General features: G+C 45.8%; 1 protein-coding gene and 1 non-coding gene across 4 annotated transcripts in view; both read left to right on the forward strand.

Moving 5' to 3' along the window:
• ARHGEF9 (Cdc42 guanine nucleotide exchange factor 9) overlaps positions 1 to 21,521 on the forward strand; it is a 1,787,868-nt gene that overhangs the window by 1,380,854 nt on the left and 385,493 nt on the right. The gene's annotated exons all lie outside the window — the stretch shown is intronic.
• LOC138481817 (U1 spliceosomal RNA) lies at positions 17,313 to 17,474 on the forward strand. The gene has a single exon (XR_011274427.1). It is a non-coding gene; the product is annotated as a U1 spliceosomal RNA (small nuclear RNA).

Raw genomic sequence — 21,521 nt, forward strand, 5'->3', positions numbered from 1 at the left:
CAACAGACACTCAAAAAAGGACAAGACTAATATCCTCTTGTATGGCCATACAGTAGGGGACAGATTTGACGTCCCGCCACTTAAATCTATGGAAAATGTTGTGCGTGTCAATGTTCGGACCCTCAGCTGGATATACAAAGGTCTCACCAATGATGGTTCAATGCAATCCCAACGCTGTTCATATCCTAATATCGCCCTTACTTCCAAAGTAACGAAACACCCACCTGTTGATCTTCAATCAACAAGTTCTCTTTGTGGGGGGAGTGGTCAGAGTAATGTGGCTGGGCTTGACGGGTGGGGCCCCAGCCCAGGTCAAGCAGCACCCAATCTGCTCAAGGAAGTGAATCTAGTGCAGCAGGGGGACACCTGCAGGAGGGACCGAGTTCTGGCGATTTGCATAAAAGCAAAGAGCATTTTGGGAACACGCGAATGACCACGCAATTTTATATTTTTAATATCTCTGTGACTGGGATTTGTGAAAACAAGGAAATAATATGAGGCAGGGTAACCAAAAAGGAAAAACACCAAACACAGGTTACAAAGGAACATACAAAGTACTTTATTTTATACTGAATCCAGTTACAAAAGAACAGAACAAAATTCAGATAGCTATCGACCCTCAGTACAACACAGCGAACTCCGGCGTGGTTCGGTGTGCTCAGTGAGTGCAAAAATTCATTGAAACAGTCAGGCTTTTATACATTTCTCCAGCCTGTTGTCCAGCCTTTCTTCAGGTTAACCATTCCATAAATAAGTTACTGCTCTAGGGTACCTTGGCAGGTCAAATCTAGTTCATCTTAGGTTTATACATTAACAAGAAGAAATGGTAATAATGTATGCTCTAGGCCTAACATTACAATGCAGGGCTTAATTTATACAATATAGTTAAGCAGGTGTTCTCATTCAATTATAGATCAGTTTCGGTGATACAGGTAATCCGTTGCACACAGGTCAGCAGAAGGACAAGGTCTCAGCTCATACTGAATCCAGTTACAAAAGAACAGAACAAAATTCAGATAGCTATCGACCCTCAGTACAACACAGCGAACTCCGGCGTGGTTCGGTGTGCTCAGTGAGTGCAAAAATTCATTGAAACAGTCAGGCTTTTATACATTTCTCCAGCCTGTTGTCCAGCCTTTCTTCAGGTTAACCATTCCATAAATAAGTTACTGCTCTAGGGTCCCTTGCCAGGTCAAATCTAGTTCATCTTAGGTTTATCCATTAACAAGAAGAAATGGTAATAATGTATGCTCTAGGCCTAACATTACAATGCAGGACTTAATTTATACAATATAGTTAAGCAGGTGTTCTCATTCAATTATAGATCAGTTTCAGTGATACAGGTAATCCATTGCACACAGGTCAGCAGAAGGACAAGGTCTCAGCTCATGACCCTAACAAGTGGCCTGCAGGCAAGTTATACATTAGCTGTACAGAGGTCATGACAATCAAGTTCTGTTCTAAATAACATAGGCTACCATTTTAGCTCACATGGTGACTTTATAGAGCAAGAAAACCTAAAATGGCGGCTTGACCCAAAATGACAGTTTACATGGTTTCTAAGGTCAGGACCTTGCAATGCGAGTTTATTTACATGTAGTTTATAAGCAGCTTGTTAGCAGCTTGGCGTAGGCCAATATACATATATTCATAGCAATAGGAGGCACAATATAATTTCTAGTTTGACAAACCCTCCTTTTGGCCTATGCCAAGTGCTAAACTACTTCTGATCTCCCTGCAAATAACTCTATGTGTCATCGTCCATACACCCTGAATAGCTGTCAGAAATATCTATCGCCATTAGACCTTTTACTAAGATCTCTTTCAGTACATACTCCTTAGAGGTTTTATCCGGGGCATACACTTTATGTCCTATTGTACCTATCGCCTGAGCGCAACATCCCCCTAGCATTGAATATATACTTGATAGACATTGGATACAACAACAAAGAAATAGCAGAATTCCCAAAATAATCAGCAAGACTGAAAGCACTTTCCAACCCCAAGACCGCAAGAAGTCCCAGAACCAAGCACTAAGATCCCAATTTCCCTCGGGAACATGCACTTCTGAACTAAGAATGTGCAGATTCTGTATTGCCTTAAAAATAGTTGGGGAGGAATCCGGTACGAAAACACAGCAAGCGGACCCCACTAGTTTACATACTCCACCACGTTCAGCCAGAATGACATCTAATGCCATCCGGTTCTGAAGCGCTACCAATCTGATCGCTTTCTGCTCTAAAGTCATATTATAGAGTATATCTGTGGTCCGGTTGATGGTTCTCTCCAGTACTCTCGCTAGTTTCCTGATATCCTCGGAATTCGCTATCTGCCCAAAGAATGGAAGGAATGATTTCGCTACATCTCCTAAAACCTGTGCTGGAGTGTCGCCATTCTCGTCTCACCGTGGACGAGCCTTCGAAACCTCTACAGTACTTGCTATAAACACCCCAGGTAACAGGATTCCTATATAACAAATTCCCTGCCAATCCCTGGGCAACCATGGAAATGCTACATTACCGCAAACAAAATAGATAGGTTCACCTACATACAAAGGTCTGTCTTCCCCAGTCAAATTTGCAACGTTGGCACAACCTTTAAAATCTCCCATTGACCGGGTGCCATTCCTCTGTATGCAGAAAGAAACTGAATCGGGGCTATGGTTAACAGTATAAGAAGGAGGCACGGCATCCTTATTGCCTATCGGAGCCATTTTAAAGGAAATCAAAGATTGGAAAGGACGAAACAGTCTATCAGAAGGCCTAATAGAAGCAATATTGAGCTTACTCCTATTTGCGAAAAGCGAGCATTCCAGGGGAGTCAGAACACGTTTCTCAAAACTATTCAAATTAGTGCCATCAAAGTTCCCTGAGATGCTATCGTTCCATCGGCCAAAGAACAGTTCTCTAAGTGAAGCATAACAAGCAGTTGTCAAAGGTAAAGGGTGAATATACCAACCTAGCCCCTTATCCCCATGTTGCGGTAAATGTGAGCAGACCCAACAATTAGTCTTAATAAAAATGGCATGTGTTGCATTCATTATAAGCAACAAGGTATTATTGTGATACTTCTGTCTATGCTGTGAGTCCCTAGGTGACAGAGTATGCAAATGTACAAAAGCTGTAGGAACAGTGGGTACAATTTCAGTCGGCAGCAAAGATTCTAAAGGATGAGTTTCTTCGAAATACCAAAGGCCTAAGACAGTGACTATTATAAAACCAAATATTATCATAAAAACACAGCAATACGTTTTCGGGGCCCAGGCACATTGTTCATTGTCCGAGTTGGTCACCCCCTTATTTATAAGTCCAATACGAGCAGCAGCGGTGGCGGTAGCAGGCATTGTAGATTTTCAATTGACGACCCCAATGTTCGTTGCTGGCGACACTACGGTCGCGCGGCTTCTTAGTCCTTCCATAACCCCATAGCCAACAGAATCCCCTTCCTCAACTTTTTTGGGCAAAAGCAAGCCCTTGATGATCCTTTCCTTCCTTGAATGCACAGCCGAACCGTGCCGTATGTCTATCAGATGCACAGCAAAACCGTGCCGTATGTCTATCTTCGTGGCCGGAAGTTGTATCTTGTTGTGCCTGGTATTGTTTGATCCGAGAACAAGATGTCGTCACTTCCCGTTGGAAGCAACGTATCAGAGGCAAGTGAAGTTGGAACAGCAATTTCCGGGAGCAAAATTTTCGGAGAGTGCGGAGACAAAATGGCAGCTTCCCCAAGCCTCACGGGCTCAGAAAGATTCTCTGACGCACTCTCAGTGCTACTCACTGCTTTGGGATCATTGGTTGCAGCGTTAGCGAGGGGTTCTGTTTCTTCTGTAACGTGTGGCACTGGGTGAGGAAGTTTCTTGACATGCGTCGCGTGGATCCAATGTTTCCGGCCTGCGACACGCACCGCTGTTTGGGTGACCAGCAGGACCTGGAACGGGCCCCGCCACCGAGATGCAAGGCAGGAAGATCGGTCAAAGGATTTGACCAAAACCCAACTTCCAGGTTGTATACTGTGGCCTGGGCCCTTGTATCGCGCGGGTAAAGCGTCTCGTACCTGGTGATAAATGAAATACAGGTTTTTAGTGAACTGGCTACAATAGTCTGAAAGCAATACATTTTCTACATTCCTCAATGCCCTAGGCTTCGGAAGACCCCAGATATTGGCAGGTCTCCCCATTACCACCTCAAATGGAGAGAGCCCAGTCTTAGTTTGAGGGGTTGTACGCATGGCTAGTAACACGATCGGTAAGGCGCCCGGCCATTTTAATTTGGTGCCGGCACACGTCTTAGCGAGCTTGTTTTTATGATACCATTGTGTCTTTCCACTAATCCGGCGCTCTGAGCATGTCTGGCCGAATGGAATCGTTTGTCAATTTGCAATGCCGTACATATCTGTAGAATTACAGCAGCGATAAAATGCGGACCATTATCCGACCAGATAACTCTCGGCAAACCGAACCGTGGGAAGAATTCCTTTAACATGGTCTTTGCAGTGGTCATGGCTGTAGCGTCTTTAACAGGGAAAGCCTCGACCCACTTACTAAAGGCGCAAATGACCACAAGGACATATTTTAGATTGTTACATCGCTCCATTTCAATAAAGTCAAAGTGAATCACTTCAAACGGGACAGAAGGAGGCCCAAAGCTACCTCTTGGAGTTGCTGTCCCCTTTCCCACATTGTGTTGTAGGCAAATCATGCAATTTTGGACATAATGCTGGGCAATTTTTGAAATCTTATCATTTACCCAGACTTTCTCTAACATTCTCGTGATCTGTTGAGCGCACACATGTGTGGGACCGTGTGCCATGGTAACCATCATTACTATATAGGCATTAGGAAGCAACCATTTCCCTTCAACCATGTCCACCCAACACCCATCATCATCGAGTTTCCCCAAGCCCTCAGCCCACCTCTTGGATTCTTCTAATGTGGCATCGGCTTGGATATCCCGTACAGACCCGACACCCTCATCCACTGCATAGGCATCTACAGTCTCCCTTGAAACATACATCTCCGTGAAGAGATCAGAGGCAGTTTGTCTAGCTATTTGATCAGCGAAAGCATTCCCTTTCCCTACATCATCTATAATCTTGCGATGTGCTGCGCACTTAATGATTGCTAACTGACTAGGGAGCGAAAGCGCTGAAAGCAATTGTACTATCAGGGAGCCATGTTGGATCTTGGTGCCATGCGAAGTTAAAAACCCTCTCTCTGACCAAAGTTGTGAGCCACCCCAAAGGCATACTGCCTATCAGTATATATGTTTACTGTTAGCCCTTCGGAAAGCTCACAAGCTCGAGTCAATGCTATAATCTCTGCGGCCTGCGCAGAGTTATGCGTAATTCTCTTGGTCTCCACAACCGTACTCAATGTAGTGACTGCATAAGCAGCTGTGGATGTACCATCCAGTAGTTTGATGCAGGAGCCATCACAAAACAGCTCCCCTTGTGGGTTATCCAAAGGAGTGTCCCTCAAATCAACTCTGCCTTTTGTATCTTGTTCAGTAGTATATAGGCAGTCATGTGACTCTTCGTCACCGCAAACAGTATTTTGCGAGAAAGGTAGGAGTTCAGCCGGATTAAGAACGCAGCACCTCCTAATTTGAATGTGGGGAGCAAACAAGATTAATTCATATCTTGTCAGTCGTGCGGAAGTGAGGTGTTGCGTTTGGGTTTTGTTCAATAGAATATCTACAGAGTGAGGCACCATCAGGGTTAAATCATGGCCTAGGAACATTCCCTCACTCTGTTTTACAGACGCAGCAGCAGCAGCGACAGCGCGCAAACATCTTGGCAAAGCGCATGCAACAGGATCAAGGGCGGAAGAGTAGTAACCGCATGGCCTATTCTTCCCTCCATGTTCCTGCGTTAATACAGCCAAAGCACATCCATCACATTCATGCACAAACAACACAAAGGCCTTCTCATAGTTCGGTGTGCCCAAAACTGGCGCCGAACATAATGCAGTCTTGAGCAACTCGAATGAATGTTGATGCTCCGTATTCCATGGCAATGGCGAAGAAATACCCTTCTTCGTCAAGGCCAACATCGGTTTTATCACTAGTGAGAAGTTTGGGATCCATAACCTACAGTAAGAAGCCATACCTATCAAGGCTCTAACTTCTTTTTGTGTATTTGGGACAGACATGCCAGAAATGTGTTTTATTCTTTCAGGTGTCAATCTTCTTCCCTCCTTTGACAGGAGATAGCCTAAATAGGCGACCTCCTGGCAACAATATTGAAACTTTTTAAGCGAAGCTTTGTGACCATGCTTAGCTAGATGGATGAGCAACAACACAGTGCCCTCTTTACAAGAGCTCTCAGAGTCAGCGGCTAAAAGCAAATCATCAACATATTGAAGCAACGTATAAGTAGGGGGCAATCCAAGGGTATCAAGCTGCTCTTTCAAAGCCCTACTATAAATACTAGGACTCTCAGTATAACCTTGAGGTGCATGAGTAAATGTGAATGAGCGTCCCCATAAGGTGAATGCGAACAAGTATCTACTATCCTCATGTATAGGAATACTGAAGAAAGCATTCTTTAGGTCCACAACACTGAAGTGAGTAGCCGTAGCTGGAATCATGGTTAATATTGTCGTCACATCAGGCACAATTGGAAATTGCGGGGCGACGACTTTATTAATGGCACGTAAATCAATTATAAAACGAAATGGAATTGCATTATCACCTTTTTTGTACACGGGTAAAATCGGACTATTGCACAAACTTCCTGCAATCTCCTCAATCACCCCACGATGCCCAAAATCGGAAACAATGCTCTTTAAAGCTCACTCGCCTTCAACTGAGATCTTATACTGTGGAATACGGGGCAGCTTAATTCCATGTTTCAAAACTATTTTAACAGGCTCAATCTGCAAAACACCGACATCATTGTCATCAACTGCCCACAAACACTCTGGTACATTACTGAATTCTGGCGGCAGAGGTCTAGTCAAGAATTGCAAAACAGAACATTGCTGTGGTGAAATCGTCAAATGCACTCCATCAGAAGAACAATGAATTACCGCATTTAATTCCTTCAACAGATTCAACCCCAGCAAATTCTCTCCACAATTCGAAGTCAAGAGAAATGGACAATGGTCCGTAAAGGGACCCAAAGAAATAGGTACCGGTGAAGAAACCGGACAAACAACTGGTGTGCCAGAAAACCCTACAGAAACATTGGTTTGCCCTGACAGTGGAATGTTTGGAACCCGAGAATGATCAATGGAGCACTTCTATGCTCCAGTGTCTACCAAAAATTGATGTTTCCTATTTCCCACTACCATTTCAACGTAGGGACCTTTCTGATTAACGGGAATAGGTGTAGGTTCCAAACCCTGCTTCGGGCAATCCTAACGAAACAAAATATAATCAAAAGGAAGCTCTTCACATAGATATGCAGCAGAAGGATGATCAAATATGTTTCTAGTATCCACACTCGAAGTCTGATTATCCTGTGAAAAAGGTTTTTGGGGATCCTGCGAAAACTGGCCTCTACCAGGGCCCCCTACACCCGGGCGACCGCTGGATCGTCTACCCATATTTCCAAATGTGTTATTCGACCTCTGTCGAAGGACGGGGCATCGTGCACGCCAATGACCCTCCTGGCGACAATAGGCACACTGGTTAATATTCACAGGACCCAAGGGCACATTCCCTTGTGGAACATACTGACCTCTAATCTGCGAACTACCCCCTCTGGGGCCTCTAACAATTTGTTGTAACAATACTTTAGTCTTCAAATCACCTTTTCTCTTCTCGACTCTATCTTTTTCATTATTGACACGGTTCTCGTAGTACTGAGCCATGTGCAGTACTTTTGATTGGGATTTCGCCTGCCAAGCGCTCTCAGAAGACATAATTTGTGACTGGATGTCAGGCAGCAACCCACGTACAAATTTGTCCACAAATAATCTTTTCCCAGACTCTGTGCCTAAGTCTTGTCCACTGAAATCCGAGAATACCTGTTCGAACCGATTAAAGAACTTGGTAGCACCCTCAGATTTTCCTTGGACACAGGCCGTAAACTTGTCCCAAATAATTCTCTTTTCGGGGATTATAGTTTTCAGTTTTGCAATGATTCTGTCAGGCAAAGTTAGTATCACCTGAGGTGGTCTCTCACCAGCTGGCCTTTCCCCATCAAGCCTAACTATGTTAGCCCATGTATCTCCCAACCCTTGTACATCGTCTATAGTTCTAACTTGTTTCCACAAATCTACAGGCAGGAGTACAGGGAATAGCAAATCAATTTCGCCTAGGGTAAACACTGAGGACTGCAAAACGGACTCTATCTCTTTATAGAACCCTGTCGGATTTTTCCTAATGTCAGGAATAGTTTGTCTAATAGTATTCACTTCCTGTCGTGAAAACGGGACGTGAACAAACTGCGATACATAATGTGCAGGAATGTCCACAGCAGGTGTAACTGCTGCAGCATTAGCAGGAATCTCAACCTTTGGGACAAATGTCGGAGGAACCTCTCTCATAGGCAACTGAGATGTAGGCAACTCCGAACGCTTACTAAGCAACAGAGCTAAGTCGAGCGCTAAAGCAGTTGAAGAAGTGTCAAGTGAAAAAGCTCTCTTATAAATGCTCAATAACTCTGTGGGACAACTAACCTTTCTCTTTAAACATTCATCCTGCAGGTACTCTACCATTACCTGTATCACTTTCCTCTGCATTTCTAGCGTATATTGACTGTATGTGTTATATACCTCAACTGGAGTTATCGATATGTCTGAAATCCATCTAATCGCATCTTTTGTACAAATTCGCTCCTCCTCAGATGTCGATTTACGACACGGAAGAAATCGTTTCTGTACATACATACTTTCTTCTTCGTCATCCTCATTCCGTAACCTTTCCAACTCCTTTCTATACTCAAATATCCTCTCAACATGCTCATGTACCTTCTCCACAGTGTCTCTTGAAAACGCTAAAGTATTCAGGTCCCTCAACCCTTGTGGGAGGTCTGCATTATTTAATTTACCCCACATTACACATAAATGAATCCATAAACCTTCAATGAAAACATTTTTCTCAGGAAAATTATCCATATTAGAAAGTGTGGCAAGAACATTAGCTCGATCATCTCTCTCCATACAATGCTTAGCCCATGCAAACAAATCCTGTTTCTTTTCTGTAGAAACAGTATTACGAGTAACAATCCTCGACCCGCACCCTGATCAACTACAAGCGGTACAGAACTACTTGGGAGTGAGGGTGCAGGCAAATTCAATGGAGGTACTATTACTGGTGCAATGAGAAGAGGCAGAGGAGCAGGTGGGGGAACAGCAACCGGAGGAATAGGAACAACAGGTTGAGCAGGAAGAGCAGGAATAACAGCAGGAAGAGGTACAGCAGGAGGAAGAGGAACATACGGAGGTGGTGCAGAGGCACCAGGCCTTCGTTCATTTAACAATTTGTCGATAAACTCATCAGAAACATGAAGATCTTTAGAAGGATAGATTTTCTGAATACCGAGTGAGAAAGCCCTGTCCATATTCCTAACCGACTCAGACTGTTTGTCCTGATCATATAACAACGCCTTTTCAGCATTTGTTTTATGACGGCGCACATGTTTTTCCCTACTTTTAAGCTGCTGCAACGCTTCTCTTTTCCAATTTTGCAAAACATCAAATGCTGCAGGTCTGGCCTTCTTTTTTAACAAGACTGACTCTAAATATTCAATACGAGGGATCTCAAAACTACCATTGACTGGCCACTGAAGTTCGGAGGCATGTCTGGTTTGTCTGTGCCAAATATTATTAAATACTACACTTCCAATGCCATGCTTACAGTACATAGTACATGCCGGTGACACCTCCTGTGGTGCCGGATGGCTAAATTCCAAAGATTGTCTATCGCTGCGGAATGATGCCCTAAAGCAGCTAGACCATTTCCCAGGCATTTCTCAAATACTCAGTGTTACCTGGTCAATAATTGTGTCTGCAGATACAATGCGCCAAATTCAAATTGTCAGGGTTGAATTAAGAGTTGGGTAACGACTCACCTGACCAAACCTAAGGAGGACCGATCGGTTTACAAAGGACTTACCTAACAAATTTTACCTTGTGTATGGTGATTTTGGCAAATCTGCCCGCCTCAAAAATTTTGACCCTCGTCAAGATGCCGTCCCAGACCACACGGCTATCGTCCAGGGAACGGATCGTGCAGCGCTGTTGAGGTTTCGCGTCTCGTTCAGTCGAGCCCGTTATGTCACACCATCCGATCCCGGTCCGATAGCGTGCGTCAACCTTCAATAATCCGGCATCAATCTTGAGGGTCCCTATTCCGGGCGCCAACTGTGAAAACAAAGAAATAATATGAGGCAGGGTGACCAAAAAGGAAACACACCAAACACAGGTTACAAAGGAACATATAAAGTACTGTATTTTATACTGAATCCAGTTACAAAAGAACAGAACAAAATTCAGATAGCTATCGACCCTCAGTACAACACAGCGAACTCCGGCGTGGTTCGGTGTGCTCAGTGAGTGCAAAAATTCATTGAAACAGTCAGGCTTTTATACATTTCTCCAGCCTGTTGTCCAGCCTTTCTTCAGGTTAACCATTCCATAAATAAGTTACTGCTCTAGGGTCCCTTGCCAGGTCAAATCTAGTTCATCTTAGGTTTATACATTAACAAGAAGAAATGGTAATAATGTATGCTCTAGGCCTAACATTACAATGCAGGACTTAATTTATACAATATAGTTAAGCAGGTGTTCTCATTCAATTATAGATCAGTTTCGGTGATACAGGTAATCCATTGCACACAGGTCAGCAGAAGGACAATGTCTCAGCTCATGACCCTAACAAGTGGCCTGCAGGCAAGTTATACATTAGCTGTACAGAGGTCATGACAATCAAGTTCTGTTCTAAATAACATAGGCTACCATTTTAGCTCACATGGTGACTTTATAGAGCAAGAAAACCTAAAATGGCGGCTTGACCCAAAATGACAGATTACATGGTTTCTAAGGTCAGGACCTTGCAATGCGAGTTTATTCACATGTAGTTTATAAGCAGCTTGTTAGCAGCTTGGCGTAGGCCAATATACATATATTCATAGCAATAGGAGGCACAATATAATTTCTAGTTTGACAGATTTATTCAAACATGAAACTCATCAATCTCATCAGGGCATCAAGAGGCACAGAAGCTGCTCTCCTGAATACCTGTGAAGTCATTCTTGCAAACCTCGACTCTAACTCTCCTTGTGTTCTCATTCTCCTTGACCTCTCCTCCGCCTTTGACACAGTCAACCGTTCTATCCTCACAAAACGACTCTGTGATGCCCTCGGCATCACTGAACAGGAACTGGATTGGCTGATCTCTTTCCTCACTAATCACCCTTCCCAGCTGCAACTGGGTCCGTTCTCCTCCACCACCACACTTTCTAGCAGTGGCATCCCCCAGGGTTCTATCCTATCGCCATGGCTCTTCAATATCTATTTTGCCCCTCTGGCTCACCTGGTCTCCTCCTCCTCTCCTCATTTCCAATGCTATGCTGCTGATGCACAGCTTTCCTTCAAACTTCCCCAGACTACCTCCTCTTCCTCCTCTCTCATCCCCAATTGTCTGTCTGCCATTCAGGCATGGTGTGCTGCTAACGATCTCTGTCTTAATGCCAGTTAGATGGAGATCCTTCTTATTGAGACACATGTGCCCTCCTTTCCTCCTACCCTCTAGCCTCCTTCTCTGGGCCCTCTACCCCCACCATCCTGTGCGGCCACAAACCTTGGGGATATCTTTGACTCTGCTCTCTTCTTCACCCCTCATATCATGGACCTTACCAAGAAGGCCCACTCCCAGCTCCAGGTTGTCAGAGGCATCTTCCTTTTCCTCAGCTTCCCCCAGAAGCTCAATGTCTCCAGAGCGCTGGTCCTCTCTAGGATGAACTACTGCAATAATCTCTTTCTCAATCGCCCTCTTTCCTCGCTACGCCCCCTTCAGCTAATGCAGAATAGGGGGGCAAGACTTATTGTTACCGTATCTCTCCAGCCTTAATATTTCTCCACTGACTCCCGGTGGTGGCAAGGATCAAAATCAAGACTCTCTGCATCAGCCACAAGGCTTTCTTTGGCCTGGGACCACGCTATCTCCAACCGTACCTCTCTAAATACTTCCCTGCTAGAGCCCTCCACTTCTCTAACTCTTTGATAGTCAAATGCTTCTCCAAGCAGAGAGTGGGGGCAAGTCTCTCTCCTTGGCCGGTGCCTCTCTTTGGAACAGCCTCCCTGCCCCTCTGAAACTTGAGCTGGACCTCCTTAAGTTCCGGAAACTGCTCAAAACTCTGCTTTTCTCTACTTCTTTCCCTCTTTCCCTTACCTGCTAATCACCCCAGTGCCGCTGAGACCGGTGGCCTGGTCCTCTTGAATCTCACAGGACACCAGGCCCTTCTACCTAGTCGTTACCAGCACCCCCCGCCACCCCACTGCTCTGCCCCTGCGAGCCCCTTCTTTACATCGCACCCATGGAAGTTACCTGCACTAGCACTTAGTCTGAGGCCTCCTCCTTGGCTCCACTTGGCACTTGCTCCTATACTCCCCACAAGAACTTGTCCATTCCTTGCCCCTCCCCCCACCCCTATTTCCTGCACTTCTCTTCACTGCATTTGCATGTCTGAATACCACAAGGCCTAGTAGGACCACGACTGTATATTTACTGTCTTGCCAATGTTTTTCTCTCCCCTGTTCCCTTCCCATTTAGCCTCGTGGCGCTTTGAAACACAACTCTGCTGTATAAGCGTCTAACAGATGCTCAATAAAATCAATAAAATCCGAGCAAGTGATGAAAACAGGGCTTGCTGCACAATTTATTTGTCACAATACTCACTCTAACAGAAAAATGTCTCTTTGCCACAAGACACACATGTACACATTCGAACAGTGCCTGTATGTGCCGACATAGGAGCAGGTCTTGGAGACAGCAGGGGTAGATAGCTTGAGGGGTTTGGGCTACGGGCCTCCACAGAATGTCGCTCCAGCTAAACACATTTTGCCAGCACACATTTCCACCTATTTCTGGCTCAAATACCCCACTGCCTACACCCTCCACTCCTTTTTATTTTATTGATAGACTTTGCTTGAAGTGCAGATTTACCTTGAGAGCAGCAAAGTGCTGTTGCAGGGTGTGGATAGCCAGCATTTGGTCAGGCATCTATTAACAGTAGCACAGTGCTGTGAGTTGCCGTCTGTGCATCCATTGGGATTAGATCACGGCCAGGGTCTGTACCCTCACCTCGTCCCCTCCACAGACCACTGTCTGGTTTTACCCCATGCGGGAGTATAGTACGCTACTGTTTTGGCCGGTATAGCGTTCTTTCATCAATGGGGCAAATTTTGATGGGGTTTTTTTCGAGTACATTTTATCAAAAAAACTCATCAAAATATATTTGGGTGTTGGAAAAGTATATATAAAGAGTAGGGGAGGTCGGGAATGGGTAAACAATAATAGGGGAGGAGTGTTTGGGGGAAGGCCCCACAAATAAAAGAATATCAATTTCAATTCGTTTTTTTGGTGAAAAATACTACCAAAAAAAAAACATCAAAATTTCACCCACCGATGAACTAACATAGACCCGTTTTGGACAAGCTCCTGCACCATAAGGCCACTATGGTTTTGGTGCTTGCAATATAGATGTGTTTGAGCATAACGTACCTCTCGCTGTGCAGCCTCGTGGCGTTCCCAGCAAATTGCTCGCACCCCTCCCCCCAAGTCACAGAGGACTGCGAAGGAAAGAAAGGGCGGGCTTCTGAATTATCTGCAGCAGGCCCAGAAGCTGCTGACTGCACAGGAGGCATTCCTCGGAGAAGGACCTGAAATATCTCCCTCGTCACCCCCGGGGAGAGGTTGAGAGCAATAACCTTTAATGCACGCCTTTCCCGCTCATTTGTCATGTAAATGAGACAGCCTGCACATGTTTGAGGACGGGCCAGTCAAGAAATGACCAGTTCACTGTTTTAAATCATGTGTCTTCCCGCGTGGACAGAACCGGCGCTGGTGCTGCGACCGCCGCCTCCCTGAAGAGTTAACGGAACAGTCGCATCTTTTGGAATAACGGGGAACAACTCGACCTTGCTGCTTTTCATTAAGAGCCAGGCTATTATGCCAGTCTGTGCAAAAAGGAAGAGCAGACTCGTCCTTGGCACTTAAGGGGTTAAAGGAGACTGGGATAGCGTTCATTATGCATTTTATGGGACACTAACACCTGCTTGACAAACACAAAGTAATGTCCAATAAGAAAAGCCTTAATAAAACAGAATAATGGAAATGTGAACCTCACAGATCCATCCTGCCACCAGACATACCACCTACAAAGTCAAAATGGTTGCCATCGGTACTAAGAGACATATAACCCACTAACCCAAAAGCTCAAATTTCTGCATACTTAACTCACACAACAAATCCACGCAGCCACCTTCTCGTACTGCGAACCACACGCACTTCACCACACCTCAACAACAAACAAACACATAGCTCGCACCAGCTGCCCACGAGGACTCACAGCGATCCGATATTTACACACAAGCTCAGCGCACGGTGAAAACCGAACTGAAGCTGCCAACAGGACATCACCTTTCTCACTTTCCTACTCCCTCCTCACCCGATTAACCGCCCTCCCCCGCCTTCGTGTTTGCAGATCCGCCTCAGCGCCTGGGGACCAATGACGTTGGTGACGGTGCGCGGTACAAATGCCTTTAACATTGACATACGAGTACAGATAGGCGGTAGGAAGAATGTGAGGGGGGGCACACAGCCTGCAAATGAGCCGCTGGCAGCCCATAGCCATGCTAATCCCTGTTCCTCCACCTTGCACATCCATGCCTTTGCATCCCCACCGTGCAAGTTGGGCATTTGCACAATTAAGTGCAAAATACACATGTTGAGCCTGGCGCACATTCATTGTACACTGTGAAAAAGTGTCACTGCCGCCCGCTTTTTTAAAGTATTCCTATGGAATCCCCCTGCTTTCAACAGGTGCTAAAACTGCACTGATTCCATCCACAGGAATGCATTCATTTTACGCCAGCATGCAAATGCCATGCTGCTATAAAGCCATTCCATTCTTCTGGCGAAGCGTGAATGCAAGGAAGACACTTTACTCCCACTCTGCAACCCCACTCCATCTGCAATCCTATTGATAAGACCCTGTGGCGTAATAAAGGACGCAAAGGCAGACGCAACACATGTATGCATGTCTTTTGCAGTCTTCTTATGCTCCCACCAGGGACGCAGAAAATGAGCCCCAAAGTGTTTGAATAGGACTAGATGAATTCTGTTAAGCACTTTACTGCTGAAGGAAGGGGGTGGGGCATACAATGGTTACTTCTGGGATATGCAGGGTGGACATAGTTAAAAGGTGAGAGGTGCAAGGCAGAAAGAATTGGAGTCTGAGCAGCACCATCCTGAAGCCTCAAACTGCCAAGAATCTGAGATGTCACTTGATTTATTTTTTTATTTTATTGTGCATTTTTAAAGAGCTTATACATCAAGTAAATTGTGTTTCAAAGTTCCCACAGGGCAACAGGGAGGGGACATGGGAAAGAAAAAACTCAAATATAACAATGATAGAGAGAGGCGGTCCTACTAGGCCATGTGAGCATTCAGAACATGCAAGTGCAGAGAGAGAGGGGGTGCGGGGGTTGGTGTGGGCGGGCAAAGCATGACGTGCATGTGTTCTGCTCTGCGTTACTGATAGGATTACTCTTGGACTACACTCTAATGCTGGTGGTTGGTGGAGTAGCTAGTGAGCAGATCACTCCGGCTGCACTGTAGTGCTGATGGTTGGGGTACAGCTAGTGAGCAGATCACCAGTAGGCTAAACTGTAGTGCTGATGTTTGGGGCACAGCTAGTGAGCAGATCACCAGTAGGCTAAACTGTAGTGCTGATGGTTGGTGTTGTTGCTAGTGAGCAGATCACTCTTGGGCTGCACTGTAATGCTGATGGTTGGTGGTGTAGCGTGTGAGCAGATCACTTGGGCTGCACTGTAACGCTGATGGTTGGGGTACAGCTTGTGAGCAGATCACTAGTAGGCTAAACTGTAATGCTGATGGTTTGGGTGCAGCTAGTGAGCAGATCACCAGTAGGCTAAACTGTAATGCTGATGGTTGGTGGTGTTGCTAGTGAGCAGATCACTCTTGGGCTGCACTGTAATGCCAGTGGTTGGTGGTGTAGCAGTACATTGGACATTATAGATGTGGCCAGTGGGGTATCAAAGCATGGCGAATACCACATGTACAGCACAATATGTTACCCTAGTAGTGCCCCGATAACACACTGCAACCTGCAAATGGGCCTCAGTGGACCACCTGCCAAGGTTTCTGGAAGTTGCTTATGATCTTGATCTGAGATCTATGATATGATCTGATATGATAGGTTATTTATAACGTTCTTAATACCCATGCAGCAGTGATCCCAATCATAAAAGTGAAACAGGCAAGCCCAACAGGTATAACTTATTTTCACTCTTTTGGTAGCGCAGTCTGAGGGCAGCCTATAACCCTTCAGGAGAGGTGTGAGCTGATACAGTTGCAACACAAAAGACAATAGTACTATGTTCCCAAAATACCTTAGTTCTTGTCTTTCGGATCTCAGCAGAGCCAGGCTTTTCAGCATCAGACCAGAAGCATGGGTGCCTTTGCGCTGGACTGGGGTCAAGTCAGAGAGCAGCAGCGATGGGCCCTAATGATGCAGTTCTGTTTGGCAGTGGTGCTTATTTGCGGGTAGAAAACGCTGGGAACAGTAGGCCGTGCCAAGTGGATGGCACTGGAAGACTCAGTGACCTCTGGGCCCAGACAAGGGAATACTTACCTTTGGCGCTGTGCAGGCTCGGCTGACACAACACGGCATATGGTTACGGCAAAGAGGTCAAAGCTTCAGCATTGTCATTGAGCAGAACTCTGAGATTCAGGGGTGGTGGAGCGTCGAGGTCCAGGATGATTATGATGGTGTCAACGGGGCCAGCGCTGAGCAGCTCCGCTCAGGAAGGCCATGGGCCCATGTGGGGCCGACAGGCCAGTGGGCAGACTGCAACAGGCCTGCTCGAGCCATCCTGCTATTTATACAAATCTTGGGCCAAGCAGGGCCTGATGGGAGAAAGGAACTGCGCTACAATCTGCTCTTCTGCTGTGCTCTGCCTGCTGGAGCTTCCCCCTACACGCGGGACAGGCAGCTCTGCAGATGCTGAGAGCTTCCGGGGGGCTGTGGGGGGTTGGGACTGGGTCTGGGCCTGCCTTCTCACCCTTGCTTAGCGGGGTTTACCAGAACTGACCCAACCCCTGCCCTCTTGCATGCAACTCATACTTAGCTGGCAGGGGAGAATCTGACCTCAAGAGCAGATCTCCCAGTGTGAGGCTTACCCATTGCACATCGGATTGGCTGACCCCTGCTATGTCCCCAAATGAGGGATACGCGACTGCATTATTTCTGGTAGTGGGGGACTGCGTTCGCGCTCTCCCCCTGATTTATTGGTGAAAGAAAAGGTAAAGTGTGCACTAGGCCTGCTAGGTTGCATACTTTAAGATTGTGCTCACATTGCGTTTCTTCAATTAGGTTCACCTTTGGGTGATCGCTTTTCCACATTTTACGTTTTGAATTGAATTATGCTTCTTTCATCACCACAGAAGTAATGTGTATTACAGAGATAAGCTGCCATATGTATTGGGCACACAGCACATGCAGCATCAATCGTGCTTTGTACAGGACAATGCTGGCCTAAATTGGGAACAGCCAGCATAGACATGTTGCTACAGAGGCATATTGTGGGTACAACCAGCATGACAATGTGTTACATCAGTGACAGTGCTGTCTTACACTGTGGACACATTGATCATTAAAAAGTGTTGTGTTGTAAAATGTTCTTTTCTACTGTTGGTGACATGGAATTTCCATGTTCCCCTTTAGAACTGATTGTAAACTTATGGCTTTTTGGTCACCTTTTGTGCTGTAAAATGCACCATTTCAACCCCATATTTGAAAAAAAAATTCTTGGGGGGGCAACCCCCCCCAAACCCTCTCTAGAACCTTATAGCTCACTCGTTACGCTCGGTCGCCCCCACTATTTCAGAAAAATATTAACACATAGACACTGAAAGAAATTACAAGCAACTAACCTTTGATCACTGCCCATGACACCAAAAGCTATCTTTGGGACTGCATGGCTATCACTGCCTGTGATGCTATTGTGGCAAAGGTCACACAATATTGCTTTTTAATATACTGCTTTGGGAGAGGTTGTTGACTTTTGGCTCGCCGGCCCACTGGGTGACAAAAGGTTAATGCTTCGGCCCCACATTCAAAAAGGTTGGACAAATCTGGACTAAACCAACACTCCTAGATTCCGCTGACACTTAGATCCCCACATAGAGTTGACCTGTCATATTTTATGTTGGTCTCCTGTATCCTTGTATCTGCGCCCCGAGACTTGCGAGTTACCGGCACAATAGAAATTTATGAATAAATAAATAAAAATGGTTTCAATATTTTCCAGGTGTGTCCTAATGCACCTCCAGATGCATTTCCAAACACCCAGGGTTCATGTCACAAACATGTGTTTTTTGGCTCTAACTAGCCCGGGAGCCATAAATCATACGTGTTTCACCCAACAGTTTTGTTTTCAGATCCATTTCGAGTGTGAGTTTAGTGCTTCACATATTCGCTTTATTAGACACAAACATTAGTGCCCGCTTAAAAAGGAACCCAGTGCAGGCATCTTACGAGTTAATTAAGGATGGGGTGGTAGGAGAGGTGCTCTACTGGGTAAATTGGGCACAGAGAAATTCTCCACTTGGCCGACATGTGTGATCCTGGGCAAATCACTTTACCCCACAGGGCCTAATTTTCCATAACTGCTCAAAATGAGATCGCCACAAGGACCTGGATACTCTTGGTGTCAAGCTAACCAGGCTCTTCTGGGCCACAAGCAGGAGCTAAGCAGGTACAGCTCCTGGCAATTTCGAAAGCCGCAGAATGACATGCAGGACATGACTTGAGAGATGTATGTCAGGACATTTGGAAGAAGGGAGTCATATTTGGCTAAAGAAACAGGAGGGAGCTGCACTGTCAGATGTGTTTCATTTTAATTATTTTTTTATAACGCCCTTAATGCATTTTGTTTGGATTGTTTTTTAAAAAAAATGTTATAACGCGCTTAATACTGGCGATCGTTTCCGGGATTCGAACGTCTGTTGCTCTGTGTGGTCTTGGTTCCAAGCCCAGCGCGTTGCCCCTGTGCTGTCCTCCGTTGCGCTTTGGAACATTCTTACTCAGCAGATACTTCACATGCAGATAAATCCTGCAGGGCGGAAGACAAAGCATGTACTACTGCCAATTAAATGGGTTCCTGCCACGTGACCCGATACACACTGTAATTGGATCCCTGGAGATCTGTGCAGATCTGCGGAGATCTGTCTGCAGCCCGCCCGGCTGCACACGTTCGAAATCCAATAGTGCTGACTCGCTCTTCCATCCTTCCGAAGTCTTGAAAAAATGAGGCGGGCAATTGCAACAAAAGCTCTTTGCAGCGCTATGAAAAGGTAAGGCTGTGTTAGCAAGCACTATGTACATAGCAAGTTACATTATTAAAAAAGGTGGCTGTGGTATAAAGGTGCCTCGTTCTAATGCGAGTGATGGGACATAAGATTCCCTCCATTTACTAGTCCTAGATCTATAACAGGTGTGCTGCTGTGGGTTGTGAGGCGGGGGGGGGTGGGTGGTTGGCATGGCAGATGGAAAGGGAGTTGGAGCAAAGTCTCGTTGCGAAATAGAATGTACAGGCATTTCTACAATGGCACTACCTAGCCATAAAATGGCACATGGTGTTAGTACCTGGGCATATGATGGCAGTGTCTAGCAACTGTAGAAGACCAAAGGAGCTAAAACGAGTGGCTTTGTCAATGCTTGATTTTAATAGGCCTTCAGTTCAAGGAACAGGTTCAACAACACATGTATTGCTTATAAATCAAGTGGCTAAATGCACACCTGTTAAAGACATTTTCATAATAACAGCAGCTTGTTTACAGCTGCAGCTAAAACATTTCCTTTCAGAAGACTTCTTAGAAATAACATTGGCATGCCTTTAAAGCACAGAGCTATGATATGATATGATATAGCATTTGTAACCCGCCTATACACAAGTGTTTCAAGGCGCGACGAGGCACGAAAGGGGGAACAGAGGGAGGACAGCGACGGCGATCTTACTAGGCCAAGTGACACTGAGATTGTGCAATTGCAGGGGAGGGGAAAAGTGCCACAGGAAAGGGGGGGGGGCAGTGCTGTACATGGGATCAAAACAATAACAAGATGTGTAGCCAGCATGTGACAGGTGCAAGGGTAAGTGCAGACAGCAGGTGTCCAAAAGTGCAGGTAGGGGGACTGTTGGGTATCAGATACAGACCCAAGTGCAAGGATTGCAGGGAGGAAGTGCGGGTGTGTAGCTGGGCGGGTAGGGACCTGGGCCCGAAATCAGAGGGTAGCCAGGTGACCAGTGAAGTATCAGACAGGATATCAGCAGGGGAGAGGAAGAGAGAAGGCAGAAGCAAAGAAGAAGGTCTTGAGGTGCTTTCGGAACCAGAGATGGTTCTCCTCAAGTTTCAGAGAGGCAGGGAGGCTGTTCCAGAGGGAGGTCCCAGCCGAAGAAAGAGATCTACCACCAACTATTTCAAAGGTAGTGGGTAGCGGCAGTAAGTGGGTGCGACTAGCCACAAAAACTAGCATGGTTATTAAGGTCAATGGGTGGGTAAAAAGACAAAAAAACACCAAAAACTGCAGGTCCCTCCCCACACACCATCCCTCTCCTACCTTCATGTCCCATGCCAACAGTTTTGGCTTGTAGGGAGTGCTTAAAGTGCCACCTTATGGCTAAAACAAAAACAGAATGACTAAACCGGAAGCACCAAGTGTACGGAGGCTCGGAATGGCCTATTGGGCAATGGTGCGATGTCCTAAGTAGCATCACATGATTCTAGTATGGGCACGGTTATTTTGGTCAGAATCGTGGACTTTTTTCACCAGAGTGGGCCTCTTTCGTAAATTACTACACTAGTTTTCAACAATGTTCTTTTGCATAGCAGCAACACTTTGGCTCTCCCTCCCAAAGGAACTACGAAGCACAGAAGACCACCTAAAACTCAGAAAACTACTAAATAAATCCTGCCTCGTTAACTCACCCACCTAAACAGGAAGCACTGCTGAGAAAAACTCCACCACAAAAATAGGCAAGGCAGCACAAACCATTGTAAAACCAAAACATACTGGACTGGCCTTACAAAGAAATGCATTATACCGACAAACCTGAAAACAAGAAATTCAGCCCAATCGAAAACAATGCAAAATGCACAGAACTCACTCACCAGTAACCCTACTAAAAACCTTCAGCTTTCCTACAAACTACTGCTCAACTGCCAAACACAACACATACGTACCCTACCACAGACCGGAAATCACACAGCAAACAGCACCCCCTCCATAATCTCACTCAACCCAACACACTAATTGGCCAGCACTACGCC

The sequence above is a fragment of the Ambystoma mexicanum genome, chromosome 5p, assembly GCF_040938575.1.
Source record: "Ambystoma mexicanum isolate Mex_15411 chromosome 5p, UKY_AmexF1_1, whole genome shotgun sequence".
NCBI lineage: Eukaryota > Metazoa > Chordata > Amphibia > Caudata > Ambystomatidae > Ambystoma > Ambystoma mexicanum.